We start from the raw sequence: 20,000 nt of genomic DNA, 5'->3' as shown, positions 1-20,000 counted from the left end.
AGCTATAGTCATAAACAAAATAAACCCTAAACTCAGGGAGGAGATATCATGAGGAAGCCTTATAAAGAAAAAGAAGGAACAGGTAAGAGAACGGGGTGATGGGAGTGGAAGCTGATTGCATCAAGCACTGAGCATTGGTATAAAGCATCCGACAGTCCCTGGGACCCTCTTTTTTGCCCTGTTTGACTGAACCTTGGAGTACAGGAAGGGAAATAATAGATAATGAGGTGGAAAAGGTAAGTTGGCCCCAGGCCATAAAGGCTTTAAAAATAGAACAGGAGCTTTAGCTAAAAACACTAAGGAGACATTGTAGTTGATTTGGTCATGCCTGTGCATAAAGAAAATCATTTTGGCATCTGTGGAAGATAAACTGGAGTGAGGGGAGACTAGGGTATTAAAATAGTCCAGGTAGGAGGTGATTTGTGAACAGTGAGAAGAAATAAGATGCAGGAGGTATTGCAGAGTTAGAAACATGATTTGCTAATTGATTGGATAGATGAGGTCATGGAAATTGATATGTCAAAGATAACTCCAAGGGTGCTAACAGGGGAGGTGGAAAGAATGATGATACCTTTGACAGGAATAGGAAAGCTAGGAAGAAGAGTCAGTATTGGAAAAAGATAATTTGTTATGTTTCATATATATTAATTTGGGTTTGTGTATGAGACATACAGTTTGAAAAGATCAATAAGCAATTGTTGATGTGGAACTGATGATAAGGGGAGAGACTAGGGCTGGATATCATAAACTTTTATTACAAAGAGAATAGAGATGAAGATTCCCATGACAAGAGCTATAGAATAACAAAGGTGTCATCAGTGCTGGGAGAAGATGCAGGTATATTAGGACAGCTTATGGAAAGAAAAGAAGTCTACTCCAGGAAGGAAGGAAATTAACATTTGTTAAGTGCCCACCATATGCCAGGCACTGTGCTAAGCACTTTAAAAATGTCATCTCATTTGATCCTCACAACAATCCTTGGAGGTAAATGCTATTATTATCCCAATTTTACAATTGAGGAAACTGAGGCAGACAACAGTTAAGTGATTTATCTGGGGTTACACAACTTGTAGGTATGTCAGCTTATACTTGAACTCAGGTCTTCCTGACTCCAGGACTGGTGTTCCGTGAATTGATTTTAATAGTTAGAGCCGGGCCCTAGATGTCCTAAGGTCTGGCTTTAAACCAGCTGTTTAAAGTCAGTCATTTAATCAATAAGCATTTATTAAGTATTTACTATATGTGATATGTAAAAAGACAGGATAGGTAGGTGGCACAATGGATAGAGTGCCAGGCTTGGTGTCCAGAAGACTCATATAGCCTCCAAAATTGTCCCCAGTGGGGCAGCTAAATAGCACAGTGAATAGAACTCTGGCCTTGGAATCAGGAGGACCTGAGTTCAAATCTAGCCTGAGATACTTGACGCTTACTAGCTGTGTGACCGTGGGCAAGTCACTTAACCCCGATTGCCTAACCAAAAAGCAAAAAAAAAAATTGCCCCCAAATCCGCAATGTCATGTTTATATTCCACCAATCTCTTCTGTTCTAAGCAGATCAATTTTACTCCACAGATCCCATGTATTTAGAACATTCTCTGTCTCTCTCTGTCTCTCTCTGTCTCTCTCTAATGTATAGATATATATCCATATACACAAAGATATAGATATATCAATATAGATATATGTATGTAAAATATAATATACATGCATTTATTACTTTTCCCTTCTATTACTTTTAGCAAGTCATTTTTTTAAAGGAAAAATAATACTTCACTGACAAATATGCATAGTACAGCAAAATTCCTACATTGGCCATATCCACAAATCTTTATCTCATTCTTCAAGTCAAGTCCATCACCTCGCCAGTGGGAGATAGGCAGTGTGTTTCTTATTCAGTGTTCTGGAATCATGATTGATCTTTACAATAATCTGAGTTTTAAAGTTTTTCAAAGTTGTTTTCTTATGTAATGTTCTTGTCACTGCATAAATTGTTCTTCTGCTCCTGCTCACTTCACTCTGCATCAGTTCATAGAGGTCTTCCCAGTTTGTTGTGGGTGTATTTTGCATGTCACACTTATATCTTTACATATGTTTGCATGTCATTTGGAAGCTTCCATATCTTATTCCTTATTTTCTGTAATACTACTTTGGTATTAACTCATTTCTCTCTTGTACTGCTAGTTTTAAAAATGAACACATTTTTTCTTTCTTATGAGATTGTATGCTCAGTTAGGTCAACACCTCTATCTTACACTTTTTTGCCTCTTCTACTATATCTTTCATATAATATGGTTGCAAAAAATCAAAGTTTTTTATTTTTATTTTCCTATATTTTAATTCATAATGCATCAGACCAGCCTAGAACCCTGGAACTTTCTATGATTAGATGTCAAGATGATGAGTAAAATAGACATATAAAACACTTCCTCACCTTTATTTGGATATCTCAGTTACCATAGTATTTCTGGTTTAAAGAAAAGAACAACTCCTCATTTCTATTAAAAATAATGGAACTTACTTAAAAGCATCTCCTTACCAGCTGTTGATATGAAATATCATAACATCACCTCTGATAGTTCAATTTAAATATTAATGGAAACCTTAAGCTTCTTCTACAGTAGTTAATTTAGTATTTCAATTCATATTCACATCCTGGTACAAAAAGGGGAGAAAAATGGTGGTGGGAGGGGGCAGATGTTTTAAGGGATTTGTGAATAGCTGATCCCTTGGCAGACAGCCTGTTTTACAATAACTCAGCACAGATGTTATTTGTCTGTCACAAGAACTACCAGCCTATAATAGGCACACTTGGCTCTTTGTGTTTATGTATGTGTGTATAATATGTGTGTTTGTGTGTGTGTGTATGTGTGTGTGTATGTGTGTGTGTGTGTGTGTGTGTGTGTGTGTGTGTGTGTGTGTGTGTGTGTGTATGGCAGATCTAATGCACTGCATGGTAAACCTTAATTATAAGAGTCTGCCAATTTGCCATAGAAACTCTGTTGTTTTTAAAAGTGCTAAAGCAATCATGAAGAGCAAAGGAAAGTTTCAAGACTGTAATGCAAAGCTTAATGCTTAGACCAAAAAAAAAAAGCTATATACCTCTTAATCTTACTCAAATTTATTCATAATCAGTGAACTTCTGAGCTTTGATTGATAGACTCCAATAAAGGTTGTTTCTCCTACATGATAGCCCCAGACATACAGCATTTTGCCAACCCTGTGATTTTCATATATTAAAGAACACAGCTCTCAGTTAAATGAGGAAAGTGCAAATAGATTTCATGCCTGAGTTTCATCTTGTTCTCCTAAAGATTCAGCCCCATGCAAGACCTAATGTTATCCAATTCCTTCATGAATACCTCCAAGAAAATACCCCTACATTGGGACTTATTGTGCTGGGTGAACAGTGATTGATCTTGTCAGGAGAAAGCCAACCACATTTAGCCACTTGCAAAGCAAACACTAAAGCCAATATCTTAGTCAAGTTCCCTCTGCTGCTACTTCAGCTGTCAAAGCCACTGGTGCACTGCAGCATTCAAAGTAATTTCCATTTAGTGGTGAAAACTGTTTTCTTCAATTTCTTGGCTTCTTTGTCTTTTCACTTGCCCCCTATCCATCTAATACCACTCAGATGTCATTGGGACACTTACATTTACCTCACCCCACTGATTTCTCCCCACCTGCATGACATTCCAATAGTGTCAGTGCTGATGATGCATTATATGTCCGGCGTTTGGTTCGATGGTGACATTCCAGAGCACAGCACAGCCCATGGGCATCTGCTGGTATGTAGAAGCTCTCCTCTCCAGCAATTATTCAGTTTGATTACACACTGATGATAAGCTATTAAAAGGCACTCATGCACGGTCTTCTATTTACCAACATTCCCCTTTGCGTCTGCCTGCCATGTGAGAGCCTAATTGTGGCAAAGTGAATAGAAAGATCTGGTGGAGGCGCCTGCAGTGAGGGCGGCTCTTCAGCTTAGTTAGCATGAGTCATATAAATATAATTGTATTAGTAGGATGGCAAACAGATTAGTCTCAAAAAAAAGTTTGAAGAGAAAAACAGAGAGGCATACTCCAATAGGATTAACAATAAGGACCCAGCTTTTTAGGAGAGAGTTTATCTGTTCTTGTCTTTATTTTCATTCTCCACTAAAAGGTGAATGTGGGGCTAAGACTCATACTGTTATTTATACACATACATAACACAGGGCATGTTCTTCTACAATGAATCAGTAGATATCACCACAAATAAAATTAATTAAAATAAACAAATAAAAAAAAGTTTCCATGTATTCATTCTGTGTCCATGAAATTGTGCATTGCTAAAATTGGCTTTAATATGATTCTGTATAAGAATAAATTAATATATGATCAGTTATTCTTCTTTTTTTCCCTTTTTTTGTCTTAAAAATACTCTGTGGGAGGGAAAAGATGTGGGGAATAACTTTGATGATATAAAAAAATTAGCATACTAAATTAGACATCTTACTATCATACTCTCCCTCTCAACTGGTGCCACTCACTTAAAATCTTCAACAGTTCTCTATTGAATGTACAATAAAATACAAACTTCTGCATATGGAATTTACCACCTATACTAGCCCACATTATGCCCCCATCTGTTTTTCACCTACCTTTTAGGTTTATTTTATATCATTCCCCTTTATGAACCCTCTGTTCCAGGTAAACTGGAATTAACTTTTTTCTCACTCATCATTCTGTCTCCTGCAGTAATGTGCTGGTAAATGTTTAACTGCCAGCCCTCCATGCAAAGAAGGACTGATTTTAAGTTTAATCTGCATTTTTAATGTTTTCTCCATCACTTTCTTAAATCTAAAGAGGGTCAATAGCTGAGAGCTGGCTCCAACCCAGCCTTATTTATATCCTCTATGCCAAGCACAGTGCCGGAATTGAATTGAATTCACATATTTCTTTGCTATGTGTAGCTTATAAATACATCTCTTATAAAACCTTTAAAACATATACCTGTGGTATGTATGTTCATGCAAATATGTGTCTATAATGGTGCTTTATGGATATCTATCTCCCATTCAGGTACACGTTGTATTTTACATTGATGATTCATCTCAGTGAAGCAGCAAGTGAGGAAAGTGAGTATTTTAGAAGCAGAGAGTAAAACCGCCATCCTGGAGGACTATCAGTCCGCAGGTAATAGATGTTCCCTACAAATACAGCATACATATTCTCTCAGATACAAGGCTGTCTCATCTGAGCTAATGAAGGGTAAATGTAGAAAATTTCTGAGACAGGTTTGAACAGACAATGACATCATCATCCAAAAGACGAGGCAGTTCATTTCTGGGGCAGGAGGGAAGCCAAGCAGCTATTGCCAATATCCCTCATGGGGGCAACAACCTCTGTCCTACCATGTAAGAGGAGATCTCAATATTCTGAATTTGTCTTGGGCTGGTCCATTATAATATGGTGGTTGTGTTATGTTTGGCTATGGTGTCAGGTTGTCACTTGAGACTGCACTATGGCAGTTCTGGGGAGTTTGACTTCTACAGTAGCCTTTCTCATATTTGTATTCTTGTTTTCCTAGAGGACACGTATCTATGTTCAAAGTTCTGTTCATTGGGCTATCTTAAGTCCAGTGTATAACCATTGTTTAGACAGTCGTGACTCTGTCATAATGTTGAAAGAGCTAAGGCTTTGCCAAAATAAAAAACAGCTTTTTTTCCCCTTCTCTGTGGAGTGCTTATGACAGAAATTATAAGACTCTTGCTGTCAGTGGTTAAAAACAACAACAACTTATGAACAGATTTTTGGGGTGCCTTTATTACACTTCTGAACAATTAACTTAGAAATTATGCCGAAAACAATTCTATATAGAAATGCTGATGGTTTATGTGGATTTACATTATATCCTATTGCTTCAATTATTTATTGTTTCAACTAACTTTGTCAGTGAGTCTTTGGGATTTCCCAAGTATATCAGCATATCATCTGCAAAAAGAGATAGTGTTATTATCTGCAGAAGCTATAAAGAATAGGAGGGTTCAAGAGAGGAACTGGAACTGACCTCATATTAAGGAAGTCCCAGTTCTATTTTCTTTATGTGACCACTAACTAGCTTTGTGACCTTAGACAGGTATTAGTTTCCTTGTCTATAAAATGGCCATCCCTAAGGTCTTTACTAGTTTTACCCCTCTATGCCACTTGCATTTAAGATGGATCATTGCTAAGTTCAATTTCCTTTGGAAATTGACCTTTTAGAAATGCATTGTGCAGTAAGTGAAATGTTTTCTGGAAAACTGTAAAGCCCTTAAAATTATTGTTAAACATAAGAAAGCATTTTCTTGACTACTATATATGTGTATATGTATATATGTATGCATGTATAATGTACATACAAGTGTATGCATATGCACATTCATGTGTATGTATACATGTACATACACATGCATATAACCTTATAGGCTGCCCCTTCTTATGACAAAATTCACATTTAATTTGACATGTAATTTTTCTCACTCTGCAAAAAAGTCAAAAAATATAACCCTGATCTCCCAATCTGTCAATTCTTCTTGCTTATTCTTGCCATAGTAACCCCAGTCTTGAACATAATTTCCAGATTCATCATATATATGTACACACACACATACATATGTATAGCTTATTTCCTTGATCTAGGAATGATCTTAAATATAGATTAAAATAAATTTGAAAATGAAATATTTCTAGGTGAAAAGCCTAATTTGGTTAATTTGGTTAATTAAAACTACTTTTAAAATGATAAAAGTAATTTCAAAGACATTTTATATTAAATGAATTTCTTAAAACAAATTGCCAAGGGATACTGTTCAAGAGCAAGGTATAATTTCAACACTCATGCATGCATGTATGTATAAACCGCCTCACATTGTAAATATATTAGTAGAGTGCATAGTAAATGGATGTGGCACATCATATATGAAATAAATGTATAGATTATATATACAGCATGCATGAAGTGCATGCTTATATATGTTTTTATATTTAATGTATAATGTTAAACATATATTTAATGACTGATTTTATTTAGTTGTTTCTTGCAAAAATCCTACTTCTACAGTTGCTGGCCAAGAAAATATTCATATAAGATCTTCACAAAAGTAAGGGCATCTCCCTTGATGGTAGCATTCAACAAAGATCAAGTGTTAGACTTTAATTGAAGAAGAAAAGAGGATTAAATCATATTGTCTAAATTCTAAAACATATAAGACATATCCATATCCTGAAAGGTTCATGCCATGATTTTACATTACTAGGCTTTCTAGGCTAGTTGGATGATTTTCCTGCTATATGATCTGTGGATGTTGTATCTAACAGGGTTTTGTTGACCACTCTCACAAATTCGCCAGCAGTGCCACAACTCAAGTATTCTTATATTTTCATGGGGGTAAGGGGTAAAAGGTGGGGAGGAAGACAAATCAGTTTGTCAGTGAGAAAAAGCAATTGATTTTGGCAGCCTAATGAATACAATGCAGCTATCAAATGAACACTTTATTATCTGTGGTAATTAATGCAGATGTGGCCATAAAATCTGATCTCTTCAGTGAACAGAGGAGGATAGACTTAAAGAGAGCAGGAGCTTTTTCACCCCCAAAGATTAGCCCATCTGATACAATTGGATTCAGGGGTCATGTTCTAGGTCAGTCAGTCAGTTATTTAGATCAATATCAAAATGCAGCCTGGTGACTTAATTTCAATTACAGTCCTTTCAGGACTACACATGGAGAAGACCATTCAACAGTTGTCATGTAATAAATTCATCAAGATTACATCTCATATGTTTCTTCTATGTTAAAAACTTTTTTTTTTCAGATAAGTACGCATTCTCTGTGAATTGACAGTAACCTCTTTGAAGGTAAATTTCTGGCTATTTCTTTATCTACCAATAGCTAGTGTTCAGTACACTGCAAATATTTAAGAAGTTTTGTTGAGGGACTGACTTTCTCAATGACTTACTAAAAGAAACTCTCCATTTTTTCAAGCTGCAAAATTCCTTAACTAGAGTTAAATAAAATAATACAATAAATAAATATAAATAAATAAAATGGAATAAAAGCTTATGAACTAGAACATACGGATAAGGGACTGAACCTGTGATTTCACTGGTATAGGCCCTTCCAGATGAAGAGTGCAGATTCTGTGAGTGCGGGTCCATATCTCTCTATTTTATAGATGTGCAAACTTAGATAGTTGTGTTGAAAGGAACATTCTTCAAATTCTTCATTTGGGCTTTCACTCTGATTAATAAGTAAAATTTAGGACAAAGAGAATTAAAAGGAGTTTATTATAAATACATCAAGGTAGCAACATACCAGAGGGCTAATCACTAATGATCACCAGTGACTTTAAGGTGGGGACCAGCTTTTACTGGTTGTTGCTATTGTTGTAACTTTTGCAATGAGACAAAGACAATTCATGTAGGTCCACATCAGTAAAAGAGGTTGGACCTTTGCCTTGCTCCCTCAGGTAGCAAATATGTGACAATTTCCAGGTAGGGGTACAAATATCACAAGTAGGGATATATGACAAAGAGTAGGTAATGCATAAAGTTGCAGGCTTGGTGTTACCTTACCCAACAGAGCTTTCCCCAATACTGATTGAGAAGCAGTGCTGGAAACAATGGGTAACTGAGTCAGCATAACTTTCAATAGTTGCCTAGATCACTATCATAAAACTAGTCACCAGCGGATTTTGTTTTTGGCAAATACATGTGATTTAGTAATCTGCAAACATACATTATTAAGAGTGACTTTCCCAGGATCACACAGGCAATGTGTATTAGAATTAGCACTTGACTGTTTCCAAGTTAGGTAGAAGCTTCAGACATTACAAGTAACAACATATGCAAGTTTACTGAATGTTTTTCAGGGATGGAAACAGACCTTTGATTTCTTTTGGAAACTCTTGGTAGAAAAATACAGATCCGCCATTTGTCTATAACTTACATTCTTAGAGGATCACATGGGACACTGAGAAGTTAAAAGACATTGCTATGGCCACACAGGTAGTATATTTCAGAGAAAGGAGTAGAAGTCAGATATTGCTAACTATTCACTACACTAAGCTGTCTATTCATTGTACAGTATTAGGGAAAAAATAACTGGAAAAATACTAGAAATTTTTCCCCCTGTGGCTATATAGGCTCTGTGTTTGATGTTATATAACATTAAGTTAACTGGAAGTAAACATTCATCCTGAGGAATGAGAGAGGTAGAAAAGCAAAACTGCCTCCTTTGAAACCACCAAGACAACATGGTTTCATTCAAACAGTATTTTTAAATTGACTACTAGGAACCATTGTTTCCCTTCTGCCCTCCTCTCCTCTTCTTTCTCTGTACAAAGTTTATTTGAAAAAAGAAGTGGTTAATTCTCCTGGACTCAAGGACATTTAAAAACACTATCATAATGCTAGATACCATTGGGCATTTGGGGGGGGGGGGTTAAATTCGTGTAATTTATGAGTCTGCAATAAATGTTTGCATGTGAGAGATGAAGACCACACAAATGGTGCTAATCACTGATCTTTTAACATTGTAGGATTGTATAAGTGGATGAAAAGTATCATAAATTGGGGTATAGAATTCAGGGAAGGGAGATAGGAGGTGTGGTGAATACATGAGGAAATGAATGTAGAGGACGTGTGTGTGTGTGTGTGTGTGTGTGTGTGTGTGTGTGTGTGTGTGTGTATGTATGTATGTAGTAGAGTTTACCTATCCTCCTAATACAACAGTGATGATGTTGCAGGTATCTGTTAATAGTCTATTCAAATGTGGAAAAATAGTCACTTAGAAATGTGCTATATATCCTGAATCTACTGAAAGAGGACACAACAAATAAAATACATATGTACATATAAAATACATATTTGCATATACACACCTATATCTGTGTTTATGTACAACACATATATGCAAAAGGAATTACATTAACTTGTCCCAAGGCTCTCTGTACTGCAGTGAGCTCTAGTTTGTTGCTATACCATAACTACATCACCTTTTCACATCGCCAGGGTCTAAAGCAAGATACATCTCCATGGCAACCATGACTCTAATCTAGAGCCAGAAAATGGGAATTCTGTGATATGCAGAATGTTTGTTCAGGGGTACTGCTTTTGCCAACGGTGCCTTCAGGGGTCCAACTGCTGGATATCAGCCCTGGGAATAGTAGCCATCATATCTTTTTATCCTATTCCCTTCACTTTTCCTTCTCCCTACCCCCTACTCAGACCATGACAGACATTTTATTGTGAAGTTTCTGGCATTACTCTATGAGTGCTGGAGGAATAGTATCCAAATATTCTATCATAGTTTAAGAAAAAAAAATGGGGCTTCATATTTCTTTATTTTCTCCCTTTGGAATGACTGTAAACTTAGGCAGGGGGCATGTCTATCTAACCAGCTCTCTCACGTCTCTCTCCATTTCTTCATTCAGAAAAGGGTGAACTTTTAAAAACAGGTAAGCTTTGGAACTTTGCAACTGAATAAGGTCAGTCTAAAATTTGTCTCTGTCATCTTGACCTTCTAAACATATTTTTTTCTTTCATACAGCTCTTCCTTAGTTATTCTTGGGCATGGCTGTCTAACTCTCTTTTCAATACAACTCCTTTAAACAGGTGGAATCCATCAAGTGAGAGATGAATACCTTATTTTATTCTAGTCATGCCATCCTAAATATTTATCTGAAAATAGAAAAACAGTAGAGACTTAAGATGCCTTACAGGTAAATTGGGCCTTATCTCCATGTCATACTAATGCACTTGTAGAGTCATACATAGATGATCAGATCTTATTCTTTGTTAGAGAGCAAACTGGAAATATCATAGGTCTGGTGAGGGAGAAAACTGAGTGAGACTGTCATTAATAATACAGCATTTTGAACAGACTGATTGCCTGTAAGAAGCAAAAAAAAAAATGGTCTTTCAAAAAGGAGGGTTGATTTTGCGTAAATAATATGCCTACATAAGCATCAGGTATCTCCCAGTAACTCAGATTAAATGATATAAAAACCAGAACACATCGATGGCTAATTGTAGAATCTTTTAAATGGACAATGTATATTTTGAAGAAAAAGAAAAGCAATTAAAGTAAGAAGTTTCATTTACTTGTATAAAGCTAAGCCTTTGTCACTTAAAAGCCTGCCTGTGTCTTGAAGAGCTGGCTTGTCATAGAAAACAGTGAAAGAAGATGATAACATTCTTCATATCCAGCTAACAATCCGTACAAAATTTCCTTTTTTTTTTCTCATTCATGTACATATTGAAACAAAATATTTGCAAAACAAGGTTTCAAAACAAAAGCTCTTTGCTAGAGTGAGAAAGGGTGCTTAAAGCACCCTTTTCTAGGGCTGAGATGAAAAAGTGAAATTATAGTCGGATATTTTTCAAGATAGAAAGGCACCCTTTATTTATATTCGACATCTCCTTTGGTCTTATTTAATGTGGCCTTGTTCATCTGTTTATGTGTGGGAAATCATAGAAACATGATGAGGCAGATTGTCATTAGAAGCTGATGTGCACAATAAAGACAAAGTTTTCTTGTTTGATTTAATCTTAGTTTCTTTGCTAAAACTGAGAGATGCTGAAGTAATGAAGTGGGGATGATGAAAGAGCAATTCATTCTCAGCTTCCTTTTGGATGGGCAAAAAGTCTTAGACCTGTGTGTGATTTACTTTGTGGGCAGCTGGAAAAGAGCTCAAGTCACTGAAAGGACTTTTTGTTCTAGGCATGGGGTCTTTCCAATGGCAGCAAGAAGTCTTGCACAGATGAGTCACCCTCACACCCAGGTGCTGGCTTTATTCTGTTCTTGGACCCTGGCTTACAGCATCTTCACAGAATCACTGAGTTGTTTGTCCAAGCATTCTGCTTCTCTGTCAAACAAGGAAAGTATTTTCCTTTTCACTTTGGTTTTCATGATGCCAAAAAGAGTAGTCCTTTTATTTTTGAAAACAAACAAACAAGGACAATTAAAATGATTGACGCAGTCACTGAACGTTCAACTGGACCAGTTAACACTTCCCTTTCTCAGGAATCATAGAAACTCAAATTACTTAGAGACCTCGTAGGCCATTTAGTGTAATAAGCATCCCGAACAAGATCCTTTCTGCAGTATCCCTGAAAAGTCGACATCCTCCTTTGCTTAAAGACATTTTGGAGGCGGGGAAATGAGCAACTTATGGTGGAACTCATTCCACTTTTGCATAGCTCTAATTGTTAGCAAGAGTTTGCTTTGGTTTTCACCTTGGTTGTTGTCTCTTGCTCTTGAAGAGGACCAAACTGTGATCACTATGTTAGAGTCAACTTACAGTGTGATTCACTGTGGCTGATCAGCCCAATACAAGCTCAGAATGATCTACCACAGGTCAGACACAAATAGTCCATGTGATTTAGATTTTCTAAATCTGTGCATCTCACGTTTCTTTTGAGCTACTTCAACTCTGCTTAGCCTATACATGCAATCTAAAACTACTTATCTACAATTGGTATTCATTGTTCCTTGTTCTTTCAAAAATAAGCAGAAAAGGTTTGATTCTTCCTCTAAGAGAGGCGGACAGTTGATATAGTGTATTGAGCTCTAGTCTTGGAGTCAGGAAGACTTGAGTTCAAATCTGCCTTGGGATAGTTATTATACCTATGTGACCCTGTACAAGTAACTTAACCTCAGTTTCCTCAATGTAAACTACAGGGATAATAGCGAAATCTACCTTTCTGGAGTTGTCAGGATTAAATGCGACAATGCTCGTAAAGGGCTTAGCATAGTGCCTGGTACATAGTAGGCACTTATGAAATGCTTGTTTCTTTTTTTCTTCCACATGAACATTTTCAAATAATTGAAGCTGTTAGTTTAATTTCATTCTCCACTTACCTTTTCCAGATTAAAACATTTCTGGTTTCTCCAACCTACTCACCCTTAATGAACATAGTATCTCTCACATATAATTTTCTGGTATAACATAACAGAGCATAACATACATAGCATAGCATAGTGTAGCATGGGATATAGGGGAAGCAAGGAGCTTCAGTGGATAGAGTGCTGAGCCTGGAAGATTCATTTTCCTGAGTTCAAAGGTTGCCTCAGACACTTAGTAGCTAGATGACCATGGGCAAGTCACTTAACCCTTTTTGTCTCAGTTTCCTCATCTATAAAATGAGCTAAATAAGTAAATGGAAAACCACTCTAGTATCTTTGCTACAAAAAACTTAAATGACGTCATGAAGAGCTGGTCACAATTCAAATGAATGAAAAACAAAATGTAGCATAGGGTGGCATACTATAATATAGTATAGCCTACTAAATCCTAAACTCTATGAGAAGAGATACTATATATGGTTTAAATTTTGTATTTCTTTCATCACTTAACAGAAGACATTGCATGTATTAGTCACTTAACAAATGCATAGATACTTGAGATATTAAAGGGTAAACTTTTAGTTTAGATCAGTTAAAGTACACAGTCTATTGGAAATGTTCATTCTGTAAGATTTAACATTGAAATGAATGATGGAGATCTAGCTATACTTCCTCACTTATTTAAGAATTTTCCCCATGAGGAAACTGAGAACCAGGAATGTGACTAGGTTGTCCATTGTCACACAGTTTTTTAACCTGGCTTACTTAGTTGAAGCTGAAAGTGACCTTAGAAATCATCTTCAGTTTTACCAACCAACTCTTTGAAAATGCAGTATACACTTTTAAGTTTAAAATGTATTATTAACGTTTTCTCCTTCATGCTCTTAAGTCTAGAGCAGACAGTGAATAAAACAGTAAATCAAGTCCTGATTTGTAACATTTACTGATTTTTAAGATGTAAATGCTCACAATGAAAATTTAACAATCAGCTAGGCCTGGCTTCAGCATACCCTTGTTTCTAGGCCAGTTGCCTAATTTTGCAGGTAAAAAAGAAAAATAGAGAAAGAGGTCCAGTGACATTAAGTGATTTGCTCAAGGGTACATGGTTATAAAAATAGTAAGGGTTTAAACAGGGATAACTTTTGAAATCAGGTCCTTAGACTTCCAAACATGAGCTGTACCATGATGCCAGTAGAAGAACTGGAACTTGAAGTCATGTTGGCTGACTTTAAATTCCATATGTTTTCTACTACACCTTGCTGAATATGGTCCACCCCCATCTTCACTTTAATAATTGTGCAACTTCATTATAACACTAATGCTATGAGAAGAATTAGCATGAATGTCCTATGTTATATTTGAAATTTTTATTTATTTTATTTTATATTTACATTTATTTTATTTATTTATATATTATATATGTATATAATATATATATATATATATATATATTATTTATATATTGATTTATACTATTATATTTATTTTATTTATTTATTTGCAATTATCTTTCTTTTTCTTCCACCTATCTTCTTTTTTTCCCCTCCCAATCATTTGGATGGGCTCTGGATCTTCAGAGGCTATGACCGTTCAAGAAAGTTCTATTGAGATAGAAAGGTAATATCTTTATATCCTTGGACTATGCTCATCACCAGAAGGTTGCCAATAAGTCAACACATTTTTTGGCCACAACAACTCATGGATACTGTCTATTATCAAGGCAGGGATAATCGACTTGGATGAATATTAACCTCAGCTAAGGAATTAAGAGTTATGTTTTGGATGGGAGGTGGGGCAATATTTGTCCCATGATCCAAAGTGTTGCCAAATTGAGCCATGGTTGAAAAAGAGTCTATTGTGCTGAAACCTATCATTAAGTACATAACATAGTTCATGTTTTTTCAATGCTACTTAATGTTCATTACCTAGTTTTTTTCTTCCTAAATTGTGCTTTCTAACAACTTAATCAAATGTGTGCCTCTCCTTGTAACCCTAAGTTCTCCAACTGCCTCACGGTTGTTAAAATGCTAACAATGAACTTAGAAAATGTATTTACCTAAAAGAGATTGCTGTTTGTCCTTGGAGGTGTAGGTGAAGTCAGAGGACCACTTTTACTATCTTTTGAATCCCTCCAGCAAATTCTATGGTCAGTTTCAATGCAATGCATTAGCACTTAGCTCTGAGGACAGTAAAGATCAATATACTGAACCCAAAGAGGATATATTACTTTCAAAGGGTGAGAAAAGAAGCCAGAAGTTAAGCCTACAATAAAAGCTCACATCTTTTTTTTCTTCAGTTCAGTTATTTGCTTAGAAACTATACATATCTAAATTGCTTGACCTTTCTTTGCCTTAATTTTCTCAACTGTAGAATGGGAATAATAATAGTATTTGCCTATCAGGTTGTTGTGAGGATCAAATGTGATATTTGTAAAGTGCTTAGCATGGTGTCTGGCACATACTAAGTGCTTAATAAATGCTTATTCTCTTCCAAAAAGAAAGAAAAAGAAACTATATCTATCTCCATATGGTCAAATCATATATAAATGATTTTTTTTAAAATTCATACTTACTAAGTCTTATTAAGATGACCTTGTCATCTGGGAGGAACATTTGCAAATCCCTGCTATGTTCAAGATTGTACAGATGGATTGTTATGTATTAGATAGTCAAATATTTCATCATGTATGATTTAGTTCTTTTTAGCCTTCATTTGAAATGAGCAAGCAGATGAGACATTCCTAGTTGTGATGAACACAAATATTGCTACAATGATGTTTTTACTAAACTGTTCCTGAATAAAAAGAATATTGATGAGACAAAAATCCAGTTCTTGTCATTAAGTAAATAATTAGAAGAATTATTGCGTAGTCAATACAAAGCCAGCCTAGAAATCAGGAAGACACGGGTTTGAGTTCTGCCCCTATTTTTTTTTTTTTGTCACACAGCTAGTAAGTGTCAAGTGTCTGAGGCCAAATTTGAACTCAGGTCCTCCTCACTCCAGGGTCAGAGTTCTATCCACTGTACCACCTAACGTAACACCCTCTCTACCCCCCATTTTTTACTAGCTATGTAACCCTGGGCAAGTCACTTCACATCTCAATGTTATGAGTCCCTCTATAAAATACCTAAATAGTTCTCTAATAATGGGTGAAGGTTTTCTTGGGAAATAAAATGAAATAAATCACCATTCACAAAGGGTAATATGAATAAAGGACATGAGTCAAGGAAGCAGTTTTTAGAACATGAGATTTTAGAAAGCAATACTGTAGTATCTGATTGAATATTATTGTATTTTTACAATAGTATTCTGGCCAAAGTGTCATCCATTGTTTTCTTCTAGGCATTGAGGAGAGTTATTTAACAGCAAACAAACACATGAACAACAAATACCACCACTGCTCACAACCCATGACTAATACCACCAACAACAAACAACAACAAAAATATTTTACATGAATAGGACTGAAGCCCTGGAAGCGTCTAAGACCCTATTTCTAGTCCCTTTTTCTAATTTTATAAGGAGCTTGAAAATTCATGCCATGGTTTGTTATTAAATTGCTGGCAAGTATGACTGTTTCCATGAGACTTTAGATCTCACAAAAAAAATAGTATTCTGGTGTTTTAGAAGTAATGAAACTAAACAAACATGTTCAGTGCTTTCCAAAATGAAGTTTATTGATTTCCCCCCTTTTAGAAGTTCTTGGGTCCTGAATACAACACATTTGACTTGAGAAACCTTCAGAGTTTACTCTCAGGTCTTACAGAAGAACTTCTGAAATGATTCAAAATGGAGCTTTACTAAGTATTGAGATACCCTCAATATACTTGAACAAAGAAATTGATCACTGGTTAGGAGGGAATATCATATTTGTTTCATTAACTCTTTTAGTGAGAAAAATATTATATTCACTGTCAGAAGACCTAGGTTAGAGGCTCAGTTCTACTATTTTCTTAGCTGTGTGACTATGGACTTTAATATATCACTACTCTGAGCCTGACATCCTCCATCTGTAATAAAGGGGAAAAGGCAGAGCAGGGGTAATCAGGAGAATATCTGAATTGCTGGCCTAGAATACTTCCAATGTAGCTGTACATGTGATCTGATTTATTTCTTGAGTAATTTCTTGAAGGCAGGGATTGCTTTTGCCTTTCTGCCCCCAAGGGATTAGCTCAGTTCCCAGCATATAGTAAGCACTTAATAAATGCTTATTAGTTAATTTATTGTTTGATGAGACAAGGAATTTCTGATTGATCCCCATTGACTAGGGTTGAATTGAAGATAATTAATGACTTTAAGTCAGGATTATGTCCTAGTGAGGATTACATCAGGATTATATCTTGATCAGTATTATGTCTTGGCGAGAAGACTTCCCTTTTGTGATCTGTTGGAATATAGAAATGGCTTGCATTACTTTTTTTTGAACCTTATTATTTTATTCAGTCATAGTCACTGGGATCCAATCAGGCACTGCCTGTGTCACCCCTGAAAGGAACCTGTCCCTCAGAAAGGAGGTGCTTCATGGGAGGCACTCCATGCCAGCAACTCAAAGGTTCCATCAATAATGCCTGAAACAAATATGTATGTGCACATAATGCACAAGCACACACACACACACACACACTCACATAAAGATACACATATGCTGCTACTGAACACTAAATAAATGTAAGCTTTTATGGTCTGACATCTTTAGGGAAACAGAGACCAACTCTCATAAAAAATGTGTATCTTGTCAGTATTTAGACTGTTCTCCACCAAGTAATAATAGCTTATTAGCTAGTATTTATACAGTGTTTTAAGGTTTATAAAGTGTTTTACAAATATTATCTCATTTGATCCTCACAACAACACTGGGAGATATGTGCTAGTATCATCCTTGTTTTACAGTTGAGGAAACTGAGGCAAATAGAGTTTAAGTGACTTGCCTAGGATTACATAGTAATTGTGATGCAGGATTCACGTTCAGGTCTTCCTTAGTTTAAGTCCTGTACTCTATTTACTGAGCAGCCAAGTAGTCTTGACAATAGATAAGAATTGTTTATATAGAGTGCTGCTTGGTATCTGGAAGACCTGGTCTTCCATCCTGTTACTTAAACTTATCTGTGTAACCATGGGCAAGTCCTTCACTTTCATTGATTTTCACTTTCTACATCTGTGAAGTGGCAGCAATAATATCTGAATTACTTCTATATCACAGAGTTTCTGTGAAGTTCAAATAGGATCATTCATGCAATTTTAAAATTGTTTTCATTTTATTAAGATCCTTTGTTTAAAACACCAATATTTCTGAATTTTTCCTCTTTCCACCTAGTGAATCATTCCTTATAATATAAAATGAAAAGAAAGAGAATAAAAATGTTGTGTAGCAAATTTAATCAGTATACCCACAGGTATGACTGTACATGTGATGTTCTAAACCAATATTCTTCCTCCCACTGCTGGAAAGAAGGGAAGGAGTTCTTTGTAAACTTTAAAGTACTGTGTGAATGGTAGCTGTTCTTAATATTAGGACCACAATCCACAAGCTTATTTAAAACTAACCTTGTAATTCAAAATAAGTATGATGTCTTCATTATTCCATGCATTCATACACAGCTCTTGCTCTGTGCTCTGTGCTTGTGGGTGGGGCAGGGTATGGAGCAAACAGGTTCAATATACAAAGAGATACAAAACCAACCCTCTGCGTTTCAGGAGCTTGCTTTCTAACCAAGGAAAACAAGACATACACATATGAGAAACAATAGGAAAAATAATTAAGGCAGAATGTGACTAAGAGTCTAAATGAAAAGTTGAGATAGTAATTGCTAGAGAGTTAACTAAGAGAAGAAGGAGGTCAGTGAGGGCTATTGTAAGGGGTTTGTATAGAAGGTAAGACATCATCTGGATCAGAATGTATTTACATATAGATAGAGGGCAAGGAGAGAGGGACATCCCATGTGAGGAGGACAGCATAAGCAAAATCACATGTAGGGAAAAATATGAATAGAATTAGCAGCATCAGTGATATATTGTACAGGAAGTGTCCTAGAAGTCAGGACCAGATCCAAGTCCTGCCTTAGATAGACAGACACACAGACAGACAGACAGACAGATAGATAGATAGATAGATAGACATATGTAGATAGAATTAAAGGAGTAGTATGTGTGTGATTGACATATGTGTATGATATTATATATATGTATACACACACACATACATATGGGTCTATTTACTTTTTACTCATTTATTCATCCATCCATCTATCCATCTATCATCTATCTATCTATCTATCTATCTATCTATCTATCTATCTATGTATCTATCTATCTATCTATCTATCTATCTATCTATCTATCTATCTATCTATGTTGTTTGTTTATTTGAAGAGTGCCAGAGTACAGACCTGTGATGGAATTGATTTAGGCAACTTTCAATATCGGGAACTCTACTGATAGGCTGACAAATGTTATTCAGCTTGTGATGTTAGGGTGTTTCCTGGGGCACTGAGAACTTAAGTGACTTGTCTGGGCTCACACAGCCATTGGCTCATAGAGTTATGGACAAGATTCATATGTACATATGCAGATTTGTCTATTTATATGTGTGTACATATATACACACACAAGTGTAAATGTATACACATAGGTTCCAACATAGAAAGTCAACATAGTAAAAGGACTGACTCTGGAGTCTGAAGTCCTAGACTCAAATCCTGTCAAATAACTCTATGACCCTGGGTAGGTTACTTTACTTTCCTAGGCTCCAAAGTCCTAATTTATAAAAGAAGGAGTTGACCTAGATGACCTCTGAGGTCTCTTCCAGCTCCAGATCTATGAGTCTATGAGCCAATGGCTGTGTGAGCCCAGTCAAATCACTTAAGCTTTCAGTGTCCCAGGAAACACCTTAACACTAAAAGTTGAATAACGTTTGCCAACCTATCAGTAGAGTTCTGTAATTGGAAGTTGCCTAAGCTATTTCCATCACAGGCATTCCTGAAATAAACAAACAAATCAAGCAATATATAAATATGTAGGCAGGTAGGTAGTTAGATAAATGAATAAATACCCTTAAGCATGTACTTGTTTATACATATATACACACATGCATACACGTATTATGGTCAAGGGACAATGAGGAAACCAGTAATAGAAGT

The sequence above is a fragment of the Phascolarctos cinereus genome, unplaced genomic scaffold (genome assembly GCF_003287225.1).
Source record: "Phascolarctos cinereus isolate Bilbo 61053 unplaced genomic scaffold, phaCin_HiC Scaffold_3;HRSCAF=262, whole genome shotgun sequence".
Classification (NCBI taxonomy): Eukaryota; Metazoa; Chordata; class Mammalia; order Diprotodontia; family Phascolarctidae; genus Phascolarctos; species Phascolarctos cinereus.
The sequence above is the reverse complement of the archived record's forward strand: the minus strand, read 5'-3'. Positions refer to the sequence as shown.